The following is a 14,214-nucleotide window of genomic DNA, read 5'->3' as shown; positions in this document are numbered from 1 at the left end:
ATAGAAGTTATCGCGGTGGGATATCGGTGGGATATCAGTATTTAGATATCATGTATAATTAATAAATATAAACAGAAAACATATATAAAAGTAATATAAAAAGTGAAAATTCAAAACTGTCAATGTTTGAAACATAATCTTACGTAAACCATGGAATCTTCCTCCAAGTCCACATCAACCAAGGAATCCAATTATTTTATCTAGATCATCCACATCAACTCTAATATCATCATCATCATTTAAGAATTATGTACTCAACACATCAACATGATCAAACCTATGACCTAAAACTAACAATTAAGTACATAACATAATAGCGGGTTCAGTTAAGTTAAGTCCAAAAGACTTAAGCCCAGGACTTAACACTAAAAAAAAGCAAGTAAAATTACTTAACTATATCTCACCTAGAAATGTCGGTAAATATCGCTTAAATATTGATAAATATTATCGATATTTGTGGTCCGATATTTTGGACCGATATTTGACACTGTTATTTTGAAAAGTACAAATAACCGATATCCCACCTGGAAATCACCTGAAAATCGCCGATATTAACTGCTTAGATTGCAAGTAACATGTTTTTAACCATTATTAGTTTTTGTTGTATTTGTGATAGGAATGGCTGGAAGAATGCGTTGAAGACCTAATAGGAATAACTTGAAGAATAAATAAAGTTTGATCATACTCATATTTTTAGAATGTTGTTATTCTTTAAGAATTTTATTCATTTTGTTGTTATTCTTTTAGAATACATATAATTCTATTAAAATATATAAGGCTTTTAATATGTAAGAATATGTATTAATTTTGTATTTAAGTTCGGATGTATAAGAATATATTAGAATGTTGTTATTTTTCAACCTTGGATTCAATAAGGCTATTATTCTTCAATAATATTCTAATAGAATAAAATTATGAAAGAAAATCATTTTAACAAAAAAATATTCTGACAGAATAAAATCAATTATGTATACAAATTGCGAAAGAATTAAAACTAAATTAATTAAGAAAATTCTAAATTCTAAAATTAGGAGAATTAATTATCCCTAAAAATCCGAAAATTTCCTTTTATAAATGTAGTTAATTTTCTAAAATACATTTTTGCTAAAATTTGTGTGATTATATGGTATATGTTATCCCATTGTAATATCATACACCCTCAAATCATGTCCATTGATTAATTCCATCTCTTGGTCCAGATCTATACATTCTCGCACACAATAGTTAGTAAAAAACAAAATAACCTAGCCATATATATACATATATATAAATATATATATATATATATACATATATATATATATATATATATATATATATATATATATATATAGTGAGGTTCCGTAGAGAACTATTATTAACAAAGAACCAATGAACCAATCGTTAACGTCGAAATCTAAAGCAATCAACGGCCAAGGGAATGGATATACACTTGTCTGGGTTATACCATAAAACTCACCTCTTTAGGGATGTTTTGTTTGACATACAACAAAACAGCGGTGTCAAATATACTTGTCGGGGTTATACCATATGTCAAATAAAACATTCCTAAACAAAACGCACATACATCGCGTTATACCATAAAACTCACCTCTTTACCAAAAAAACTCACCTCTTTTTTCGTTTAAAGTTTTTTTAAAGCCACATTTTTATCGAAAAAAAACGAATTATACCATTGTTCACAAGTTTTTTTTTCTCTTTCCATAGAGATCCATGTTGATATATAAAAAACAAACTTTTTTCAGAAAAGAAAAACCCACTTCATTTTGTTATTTTTTCAATATTTAAGTTTAATTTTATATTAAGAAAAAAAACCAATTATACCACAAATCTCAAACTTTGTCCTCTACGAATAAACATTATCAATGATTAAAAAAAATCACGACTGGTTCAGGTTCACATTGTGAATCTAAACTATAAATATTTTCATTTCAAGATTCACAATGTGAATAATGAATCTGACTTACTATTATTCACATTGTAAATCTGCTCAGATTCACAATATGAATCTAGGTAGATTCACAATGTGAATCTAAGCAGATTCACAATGTGAATATATATATTGAAATTTCATTTTTTAATTTTTATATTTTTACATCAATATGAATCTATGTTTAAAGAGTACCAAAAATATGAATTCTGATATATTTATTAAATTTTTTCGATAAAAAATAAACCTCACCTTTTCAAACAAAGAAATGAATTGGGTTTTTTTCTGACAAAAAAATCATTTTTTGTATATCAATATGGATCTCTATGGAAAGACGACGAAAAATCATAAACAATTGTATATTCGTTTTTTTTTTTTCGATAAAAAACATAGCCTAAAAATTTAAATGAAAAAAATGGTTTTGTTATAATCTGATATATGTGCATCCATTATAAAAGTCTACAACCCTTCCTTTTGTTTTCGATCGTTTTAAATTCTGACACAATTTAAATTGGTTCCTTGGTTCCTTGATTAATAATGGACTGCTTCTATTTACCCTTGTGTTGCACCCGCTTTTGCATAATATTATAGACAATTGCAAGCTTCTTCTCCATGCATGGTACGTTGATAATGGAACACTTATTGGAGATTCGGAGGAGGTAGCCAAAGCAATGGACATCATTACGGTGATTGGCCCGAAATTGGGCCTTCAGTTGAATATCAAGAAAACCGAGCTCTTTTGGCTCTTGTGTGATGGTAAAAAGCTACGTGAGGGGATATTCCCAGCTGGCATCGCAAGGTCGCCTTTGGGGGTGAAACTTCTTTGGGGAGCTGTTAGTAGATATGCTAGTTTCATTAGCAGCTTAGCCATAAAGAGAGTCAAAAACGCTGTGATTTTGATGTGCCTTCTTCCACAATTGTCTGACCCTAGAGTAAGCTCCTTCTGCTTTAGTCTTGTATGGGTATTTCTAAGCTTTTCTTTGGGCTGAGGACATGCCAACCCATTCACATGGAGGAGGGGACAATATTCTTTGACAATGGGTTGCACGGGGCGATTGAGGACATCTTTGTTTGTAGTGACCCTTTCTTTGGCGATATACAATGACGAATTGCTTCCTTACCCATTAGGTTTGGTGGTTTGGGTTTATACTCGATAGTATAGGCTACCTCATATGCTTTTGTTGCCTCATGGGCCCAATATTGGGTATTGCAACATATTTTAACCTTAGCAGTTTTACTACTAAAGACACCTCCCCCCCCCTCTAAATCTCACAATACACTGGCGAGTGCGCTTTTTCGTAAAATTATCCAAGATATGGAAGTGCATCTCGATATGACAGCTTGGCAGAAAGCGCTTTTCCAATGCCTACGTGCACGACATGCTCAAGATTTTCTTCTAGCTATCCTTATAGATGGGCTTGGCCAACATATGCCTCCTATGGAGTATCGTACTATCCTCAAATATTGACTCATGATTCCAATATTCCCAACTGACGAGATATGTCTGGTGTGTCACAAGGCATGTTTGGACTCTTTTGGAGAACATGTAGTTCACTATAAAGAACTCATGGGGTTCAAATACAGGCACGATATGGTTAGGGATGTTTTGTTTGACATATTTAAGCATGTTGGGGTTTCCTCTAAGAAACAGGCACCTATGAATTTCTTGACTAGCCTGGCAGAAGGAAGGTCAATCCTCAGACCGGATAACATTTTGAATTTTGGATGGGTCAAAGGAAACATGTATGTGTGGACCTTAAAGGGCTATCCCATCTCGTGGGCTTAAGGACTGGGCGTTTCATGGCGGGACAGGCTGTGTGTTCATACCATTGGATTTGGTACGTTTGGTTTACTCGCGCTGGATACAGTAGAGCTTATTAATAGAGTAAAACGGATCATGTATAACAATGTTATCTCCCTTAGATCTACGAATGTAGTCTTTAAAAGAGTTAGTTTTACCATACAAAAAGGCCTAGCAGCGCAGCTTGTTGTTCGTTTGTCATCTCACTCGTTGTATGACGATTCTTTTTTGTGATAAAAAAATATCTAAATGTATATAAAAAAAACTTTATATATATATATATATATATATATATATATATATGGCAAAAATATACACATTTCTATAAAATAATAATAATAGTAAGAGAGAAAGAGAGAGAAAGAGAGAGAGGGTTCAAAATATAACGAAATAAAATTGTCTAATCACATAACCACCTTATTCATCTTGTATTATTCTACTAATGGATCAGAAACACGTTAAAATATATATGTCATTCTATAGGTAATCAGCTACATTCAATGGTATAATAGGTATATATAATTATGTTGACGTCGTCTTTACCGTTGCCGGTAGTTTTAGTCCTCTCTCTATCTCTATTTCTTTCATGAATCAGGTCATCCTCCACCACCACGACCAAATCCTACCATTCTTTCCTCCAGTAACCACTCCAACCATGTCTAGTCCTACCATTGTTTCATTCGGTAACCGCCCAACCAAATGCTACCGGTGTTTCCTCCGATAACCACCCCAACCATATCCAATCCTTCTCCTCTTAACTTTCATGTGTCTTTTTCTCAGGATTTGAAAGCAACCCTTTCCAAGGTGGTTGCTCATCCTGGGTTCGTTGAAGCGTGGGTTGCTTTGTTAATTCTTCCTAGGTGTACTCTTCAAGTGTTCATGCCCATGAATAGGCAAGAAAGTAGGTCTGGAAACAGGAATTGTTTGCAACATTGTAACATACTGAGCACATTACCTACTTGGGGGACTAAAGATGGTATCCCCCAAGCTAGTTAAAAACATAGTTAACAATACAAGACTGGAGCAACAAGGCAAAAAAAGAGTACATTCAGGAGGAAAGAACACTAGGCAGCACTAATATCATTAAATGTCTTCATAAGGTTACCGATGGACATTTTAGAACAACAATGAAAGTTTTATGTTCTTTGGGGGTTGCTCCATTTGGGGATGATACCATGGAGGCATTAGATGATAAGCATCCACACAAGCTACGACCTTCCATGCCGAGCACAATATTTTCAAATCTCCCCTTGTAATGGATGTTGAGAATGTTCTTGGGGGCATTAAATCCTTCCCTAAATGTACCTCATGTAAGAGAGATTGGTTAAGAGCTCAAACCATTTTGGATGCTCTTTGTGGAGAAGGTTCTGTTATAGCCAAAGACCTCCTACGTTCTATTACTTTTGTGGTTAATCTATGGCTAGGGGAAGATGTCCTTTGAGTTTGGTAGAATTTGTTGCCTCTGCTCCTCTCACACCTCTCCGAAGACCTGACAAGGGAATACAACCTATTACAGTAGGCACTATATGGAGATGTTTGGTTTCCAAGTTGGCTATGAAAGGTGGTGGTAAAGAAATGGACAAGTATCTCATTGATTTTCAGTTCGTGGTCAGGGTGTTAGGTGGTGCTAAGGCCGTATTATATAGCACCAATAGGGTGTTGAGTGAGCACCACGATGACGGGTCTCCTTCCATGGTTACCGTGGAGTTCTCCAGTGCCTTTAACCTTGTCGATAAATCTGCATTATTTCATGAGGTCAGATTGAGGTGTCCTTTTATATCCTTGTGGGTAGAATTCATATATGATCAAGCAGCAAGGTTGTATCTAGGAGACACACATATTTGGTCTACTACCAGGGTTCAACAAGGAGACCCTTTAGGACCACTTCTTTTTGACCTTGTATTACACCCGCTCTTGCATAATATTAGAGACAATTGCAAGCTCTTCTCCATTCATGGTGCCTTGATGATGTCACACTTATTGGAGATTCGTAGGATATGGCCAAAGCATTGGCCCAAAACTGAATATCAAGAAAATCAAAATCTTTTTGTCACACCCCCGAACCGGAACCGCGGAATCGTCCGGGGGCAGATGAGTTCATGTATAGTATCATAACAATTAAATAATATATATCAAAGCATCACAACCATTACATTGAATGTTAAATAAGTTTACATTTTTGTTCATAAAAGCATTGTTTACATGATATCAAAACTGTATGACAAAATGAATAAAGAGACGCGACAACGCCCATCCACCAAAAACTTTTGTGGTTACCTGTTTACTGATTTCCTGAGAATACAAGTGATTCTAAAAAGTGTCAACAATTAAGTTGTTGAGTTAATAAGCATTTTGTATGAGAAGGATTTTGTAATGGTTTCATGTAAAAATGGTTTTCTATACTTCAAGAAAATCCGATATTTTCTTTAAAAAAAAAAAGTTGTAAGTCTTATGCCCAATAATAAAATGTATGTATTTCCTTTGTATCTTTTCCTTGTAAAATGGCAATGTATGTTTCCTGAAATCCAATATTTTCATAAATATAAACTGTAGTCTTAAACCCTAAGACCCAAAAATGTAAGTAATGTTGTACTAATAGTATGTTGTTTTATCTTTTAATAAAACTAATTAAGTGTAAGTTACCCCGTAAACCGAGTAGTTTTGTTAATCCATATGTGAGTTATTATAACCATGATAATATGACTGATATGCATGAACGACGTTCTTCAGACGTCAGAGCTGGTAGACATTTGTCACCCTAGACTTGCTGGTAATTTTCTTACCCATTTGGATCACTCCATCGACTGGACAATTCCTGTATTTACATCGGTGCTAAGTGGTTTTGGGGATTTTGTTATGTGAGAGGCTCCAAGGGTCAAGTCGATTTCGCACTCATTTAGCACATGGGTGGTATTTCTGTAAAATCTTATGGCAACACATCGGGAAAGTTACAGGCTTATGGGATATCCTTGATGTCTTTCGTTTCCCGTTTCCCATTTCTATCGTAGGCTAAGAAAGAGTGTGGTACCCCTTGTATAGGTACTTCTGAGTCTGGATGTAAAGAACGATTCGGGGATTTGTGTTGGGTTTTTCGTCCTAGATAACATGGGTTTCGTTATTTGATAAGTTAAGTCGAACGGTCTATGGTGGCGTATGGTATTGGTTTGGCGAGGACTTAACCAAAATGTATAAATGGTCATTTCGAAGTTTCCTATTGGTATCAAAACTAGGTCAATTTCGAAGAAATGTTTTCTAAGAGTTAGAGTGCATCCTAGGTATGTGTCGTTGGTGGTTTTAGTTCTTCTCCTAGTCATCTCTACCAGAAGTATTTTCGTGAATGTTTGAGGGTTTCGATTTAGCAAGAAATTATAATTTGTGACTTACAAGTTTCCTTTCCACACCTCTTTTTTAAAAGTATGCATGCACAGGAGTTAGTTAGGGAGAAGTGTATTGGTAATCACAGTAGGGTCCTTCATTGCCTTCTCGTGTTCCATTGTGGAAGTTCTCCCAACATCTCTGACATCTTTGTTCTTAGTCCTTGGGCACTCCCTCTTGAAATGCCCCATCTCCCCACATTCGTAGCAAGCCTGACTCCTCTTATCATTAGCGGCTTGGATGGTCTGTTGGCTTGGCATTCTACAGAAGCAAGTGGTATGCCCTTTTCCATTGCAATTCTTCTAACGCATCTCTTGACAAGATCCTTGGTGATGGAAGTTAAACTTGCTGCATTTAGGCAGTTTCTCAGCATATGGTTTCATCAGCACAGAGTCATTGGGGGTAGTGGTGGCATGAGTTGTCACAATTCGTTGTCTTTTGGCGGGTTTTGAGTCGAATGCCCCTTTCTCTTGGTCTAGAACTTTCGCTTCTTGGATAGTGCTCCTCCATTGTCGTGGATGTTCTTAGGTTTTCAACTTGGGGTGCCCTTGTAAGAACATATCCACTGGTGTCCTTGGTTGTCACCCTGATTATAATTGTTGGAACTATTCCCATTTCCGTTAGCATTGTTAGCGATAAGTTGTACCATGACGGCTATCACGGCAGTTGTTACGGTGGCTTGAAATGTAGTGAGGTCCATTTATAGAATTGGTGGTTCGCCAGCATGTTGGCTACTTCTGTGTTGTAGCATGATTCTATCGTATACTATGAAACAAGTTTGTAAGTAACTATGGTCATTGCTAGTTGTATCTCATATATATATATATATATTGTTGTATGATTCCCAAATGTTTCGACCACATCATCAAAATGTACTAATGGTGGTAAGTAGTAAGTATTGTACGAACGTTAAGTTATCAAAATAGAACATAGCCATTAATACATTAAGTTGCTTCGGGTTACATGCGTCTTGGAGAGCGTACATCTCTTGATTTACTACTACTGGTTGTGATGAAAGATGCAATAAGCCTAAGACATAGTGCGAGTAGTGTAGTCACTAACTCACTTGGCTATACTAGTCTATCATATGCCAAAATGGTGCACAAGTGCCCAACAATTTCACTCATTTCGCGAGTGGACTCCTCCGCTCTCTGTTCTGCTAAGGATGATCTTGCTTCAGCTTCAAGGATTTGTTGTCTCATGGTGGCCATCTCCTCCTCTAAGGAGTGTAGGCGATCTGTAAGGTTCTCCTGCTTCGCTTGTTGGTTCAGCATGACACTCGTATGGTGCTCTTGTTCCTCGTGGATGCATCGAATTCGCATTGTCGCGTTCCGGGCTTTGCCACCGATCTTCATTACCTCGTGATGAGAGCCTGAACCTGATTGTCCAAACGGTCCACTTGTGGTAAATCCAGAGGTAATGCTAGATTTGTGAGGATGTTGGGGCTCGATATACGGTGTAGTTGGTGCATGCGGAATATGGGTCATCAGCCGTTATCTCTAGTCCATTCTTGTGGTTGGTTTTCCCATTGATGGGCACATTCTGGAAGGAAAGAGTTGGAAGTGACTCATGCCCGCTCCTGATAGGGTAAGGTTCATTAGCAATATTTCAAGTGTCTTCCTCCTTGTTTGATCCCTCATTAGAATCCTCCTTCTCATAGTCCATCTCTTAATACTCCTCAGGTTCCTCTTCTAGATTTTCCATGTAGACCTCCTCTACTTCTTCCTCAATCCATCCATTAGCTGCCATGGTAGGGTAGTAGGGATCTTCTTGGTGATGTCCAGTTATATCGTGTATGCGAGAATAGAGATATTAGAAATACATGAAAGGCTTCAGTGTATGATCCTATAGTATTCTAAAATACTCCTATAGTATTTTAATCCTCTATGTTTGACTCATAGAGTTTCTTGGTATATGAGGCTGGTAAGTTTTAGATTTGTTGCCCACCACAACCATTCCTAAACACATTTTGCCCATATATCGTATAAATATAGTTGATCAGGCTATATTTATCACATATATGATTACATAACTATCTAGGCTTGACTGCAGTGTCCAACTCCTCCAAAAACTTTTATACGGTTCTTATTATGATATTGTTCCTGGTCGCCTTCTTGTGTCACTACCACCGCATTTAGCTCCCTTCTTGTGTCACTACTACTACCATACGCCACCAGGTGGGTGGTTCGGTTTGTTTAGCAAATAGAAGAATGCATTGTATGAGGTTTCCTTGGCCGGAACTCACGAGAACAGCCACCACCACCATCGTGAGGTGGTGGCTGCCACCATCTAATACTATCGGCCACCACAAGGGTGGATGTCTGTGTATTTATTTAATGTGTGTATGTGTGTTATTTGGGAATTTCATTGTAAAATTTGTAAACGTGTCAAAATAATGAAAAAGAAACTCCTAACCACCACCATGAGGTGGTGGCTGCCGCCACCAGCCGCCGTGGTGGGTGGCGGTGTGCCTAGTTTACGTTTTGACTCGTTTGGGATGCTTGGACAGAATGGCCCTGACGAAACCCTAATAGACCCAATGAAAGCCTAATGGGCCCAATAAATCCCTAATTGACCTAAAAGGCCAACCATGTGACCAATGGGCTAGTATTGGGTAGGAACCCTAATTAGGGTTTGGAAAACCCTAATGGTATAAAACCCTAATTTTGGGGATTGATCGGGACACACACGAGAATTATTTAGATAATGTTTGTTTTTTGTCTGCACATCTATGTGGCCTCTTCTGTCTGCATCGTGCAGACCACGCGCAAACTTTAGCCTTCGCAGACTGTTTGTTTTTTTGAAGACTGCAAACCTAAAAATGTCTGCGCATCCTCTTCTTGGCGTAGATACGGACCAGTGTCTTCTAACATCTTCAGACATCTTCTAGCCTAAAAAAACATATATATATATATATATATATATATATATATATATATATATATATATATAACTTTTTTTTTAATTTATAATTTTTCTAACTTTATTAATGATAAAAAAAATTAAAAAATTAAAAAAAAAAAAAAAAAAAAACATTCGATGATACAAACATGATATTTTTGACAAATTTATAAATAATGATTTATTACAATAATGGTCGTTGAAGTTGTTTATATAAATATGAAAAAAAAAATCATAATATATGCTTTTTTTTTTGCCAAATTTTATAAAACATTATTTAATATAACATCGTCAATTTCTCGAGAAAATATTTATGGTATGTTTTTAATGGATTTAATTGAAAATATCGAAGTTGATTTCCATCTATTTATGTATCAAATTCTTTGATCACTAATTACAATGTTTAGTTATAACTTTGTAACCACAGTTGTTGGTTTTTATCAAATATATATACGTTAATTCATACCATTTTTATTTTTATTTTTTATACAATAATACATGAAACTTGATCTCGATTCGTTAATTATTTATAACAAAGTCATAAAAACATTTAAAAAAATCAATTTCAAGTTTAAAAAAATCAATTTATTTAGATTTCTGTTTATTTTAGTAGCCTGCAGATGTAAAAAAACAAACACTCTTCTTTTTTCAGACTGCAGACGTTTGGTCCACCTCTTCTACTGCAGAGGTCTACAGATATGGTCCGCAGACTGCAGACATTTTGTCTCAGAAAAAACAAACAACACCTTAGTAAATTTAAAATATTAGTTAATAATCATTGGAAAATTAACCTAAGGAAATATTTGAATTAATGCATTAAGTCCCTAATGGGTTAAGTAAGAAACACTTAACCCTAATAGTCATTTCATGTGGAAACCCTAATTTCACTTGGGCCTTGAGTTGGGCCTTCCTATTGGGCTTTGGTGACTGAACTATTGATAGATGGACCAAAATAATTAGATGAGTTTTGGGGTAAGGCCCATGTGTAGGACTTGGGCCTAATTTGGAAGATTGGGTCATAGGTGGGCCATAAATGGGCCTTGATGATTATGAGATTCTAGGTCATTGGTATAGCAATAGTTTGGACTAGAATTAATGGATGGGCCTTAAGGAAAGACCATGTAGAGGTCTGGGCCCAATTTGGAAAATTGGTCCGTATGTTGGGCTTTGGCCCATTACTTAACTATTGGGCCTTTAGAGTGTGAGTTGGACCTTGGGCTTGGAACCTAATTATCAATTGGGTATTGTTTGATGTTGGTAGTTCGAGAATCTGTCAACTAGCAGCTGGAGTTTCATCCGCGGGACTTCAGCAGTGTCAGGTGTGTTATCCTCACTATACTAAGGGGTCGAAGGCACCAATGTCGGCCCATTGGATATGTTATCCTAGCAGTTGGTATTATGTCGAGTATAAGTTAGATTTGCATGCTAGTTGTTATGCCAGTTTGGTAGATCTATAGGACCAACTGTATTATTATGTGATTATCTATATGTACATTAGTTATGTTATATGTCGACATATTATGTGGGTTGGGTTGAGGTTGTATTGCTCTGTGTGGTAGCCAACAAACCCTAGAGTATTCTAGATACGAGGTGAGGGTCGGACGAGGCATGACAGACTCATACTGAGGACTTGGGAGTATTCCAGATATGAGCTGAGGGCCGGGCAGGGCATGCCAGACTCATACTGGGGACTTCGGAGCATTATACATACGAGTTTAGGGCCGAGTAGGGCATGCCATACTCCACCGTGGGCTCGGCGACATTCCAGATACGAGCTGAGGGCAGGGTAGGGCATACCATACTCGTATTGTAGGATCAATGGCAATCCATATGTGATTGTAACACTTCAATCTAAGTGTTTCCTAGTCCCTAAGGTGGCTTCCTTGCATGATTAGTTCTATATACACTAATTATATCCATATATGTGTCTTTATATGCTTAATAGGATCCATTTGTTCCCAAGATTCCACTTAGCACTCAACATCCTTTTCCGATATTACAATCAAACCACTCACTACAGGTGAGTTCATACCCCTAATTTACCTTTTAAATAATTTTAAATGCTTTTAGGGGGGATACAAGTTGAAACATTATAGTTATTATATCAATCACATGTGATTAATATCTATCAAACAAATGTATTTCTTATACTTCAAAACTATGTTACCAAACAGCTATTTCAAAACATTTTATCAAACTCTTTTATATGCTAAAACTCATTATCAAACTCTTTTAAACATATATATTGTCAAAATCATGTCTATTCAAATATAGTTATATAAATAAGGTTGAAAGGACTTAGGACTGATAACATACTTTATTTCCTGTTCCTTGTTTGGTTGTGGACTTAGGGTATCGGTTATTTGTCCGAATTTCATTTGAATCTTAGTTATATATTATGTATATATGTATAGACATAAAAGTTCTTACATTAGTTCAATGTCTTTGGGTAACAAAGGTGTACAAACATACTCAGTCATCCAAACAAAATTACTAGTAAACTATATTAGGTATAGTTTAGGAGATTACTACTCACTATTTCTAGTACAATGAAACATACAAGAGTCAGTTAATACAGGAGTCAGTTCAAAGATACTATAACGAGAAACAGAAAAAACATACTATAATGAGAAACAGAAAGAACATACTATAATGAGAAACAAGGAGGAACATACTATACACTATACAAAGAGAACATAATATATACTATACAAATAGGACATACAATACACTAGGACAGAGAGAACATACTATATAGATACACGAATACTATAACATTAATGTGAGCCACTACCTCGTGGCATGGTATCATACTGTTATGTCACGTTTTGTAACCAGACTCTCCTAGAGGGAGAGCATGAATTTGTGTATAGATCTATACTGGATTGGCCATCCTACACCTTGCTGCTAGCTACAGTGGGACTTGCAGATCTACAGGTGATGAATGTCATAACATTTCAACGTCTTCGAGTGTCGTGTTTTCTACTAGTCGAACAAGCTGATGGGTTTTGAGCATTCTAACACTTCCTAAGTGTACATGCAACCCTAATAAACCTTGGATCTATGTTTGTCTAAATACATGCAAAATTTGGTTTCCAAGGTTCATAATCCTATCTAGCATACATAGGGAACTTTTATCTTAAAAGGATGGCTAGAATTACATACCTTGTAGTTGATTTTAATTCCTTGAAACCTTAAGAGCCTAGCACCCGAAGTGTGATGCCTCAAATGCTTCACACAAGACCAAATGCTTTTGGAATGACTTTTGAGAGAATACACTCTCTAAAAATCGGCCTAGCCCTCTTCTTTCCTTAGTGTGTCACTGATTTTGGTGGATTGTATGTTCCTTATATAGTGTGACACATCTAGGGTTACACCATGTAAACCCTAATGTGTCATGACTCTTCATTTCCATGACCCATGGGTGTGTAACTCCCATGGAGCATCCTATGGGTTTAACCTAACTTGATAATCCGTAGAGCCTCTTAGCCCACTATACAAGTTATGGATGATTTACACAATCAATCCATATATTTAATTACTTATCTTTTGATCACTTAATTAATTCTAAATTAATTCTTGATCAAACTAATTAAATAATACTATTAATATATTAGAACTTATGATATATTAATAATCCACAAGTGTTATTTCTCTCATTTAGTCTATCCAATTTAATGGTGCCATGCAACCCAAATGGACCATGCTGGGTCGGGTCAAGTACATACCAGAAATAGTTATGGACTTAGACACTTTATCCAACAGTCTCCCACTTGGATAAGTCTAATAACTATAACTGCAAGTATGACATCAGGAACCGATCAGCTATCGTAGCTCTTTCAAGGTTTCTCGGAACTGAGAAGATGATAATACACCATTTATGATAAGTGATCATATAATCCTCTGTTCTAGATGTCAGTCGGACAAATACATGGAAAAATGTCTTACTTATTATCCAGCAGTTTGTTTCACGATTTCCGATTTTCTTGACAAAGAACTTAAATGAACACATCAACTTAGTTCTGACCGGGCCCGGTACATAGGTCAAAACAAAATCATCGAGGGGCCCAGATATCAGCTTCTAATCCAAGAAGGAAAAGATAAACTTCGACTCATATGTTTTTTCTACTACTCATTAAATTATACACAAAGGCACGTTTTATAACATCGAGTTACCAATGTGTTTACGTACAATCAATGCATAACC

General features: G+C 36.1%; 1 pseudogene; it reads left to right on the top strand.

Annotated features, from left to right (window-relative positions):
- Nucleotides 1-14,206: 14,206 nt before the first annotated feature.
- LOC144999340 (18S ribosomal RNA) overlaps nt 14,207-14,214 on the top strand; it is a 311-nt pseudogene continuing 303 nt past the window's right edge.

Source organism: Lactuca saligna, chromosome 5 (assembly GCF_052625555.1).
Source record: "Lactuca saligna cultivar CGN05327 chromosome 5, ASM5262555v1, whole genome shotgun sequence".
Classification (NCBI taxonomy): Eukaryota; Viridiplantae; Streptophyta; class Magnoliopsida; order Asterales; family Asteraceae; genus Lactuca; species Lactuca saligna.
Note: the sequence above shows the minus strand (reverse complement) of the source record. Positions and strands in the feature narration are given on the sequence as shown.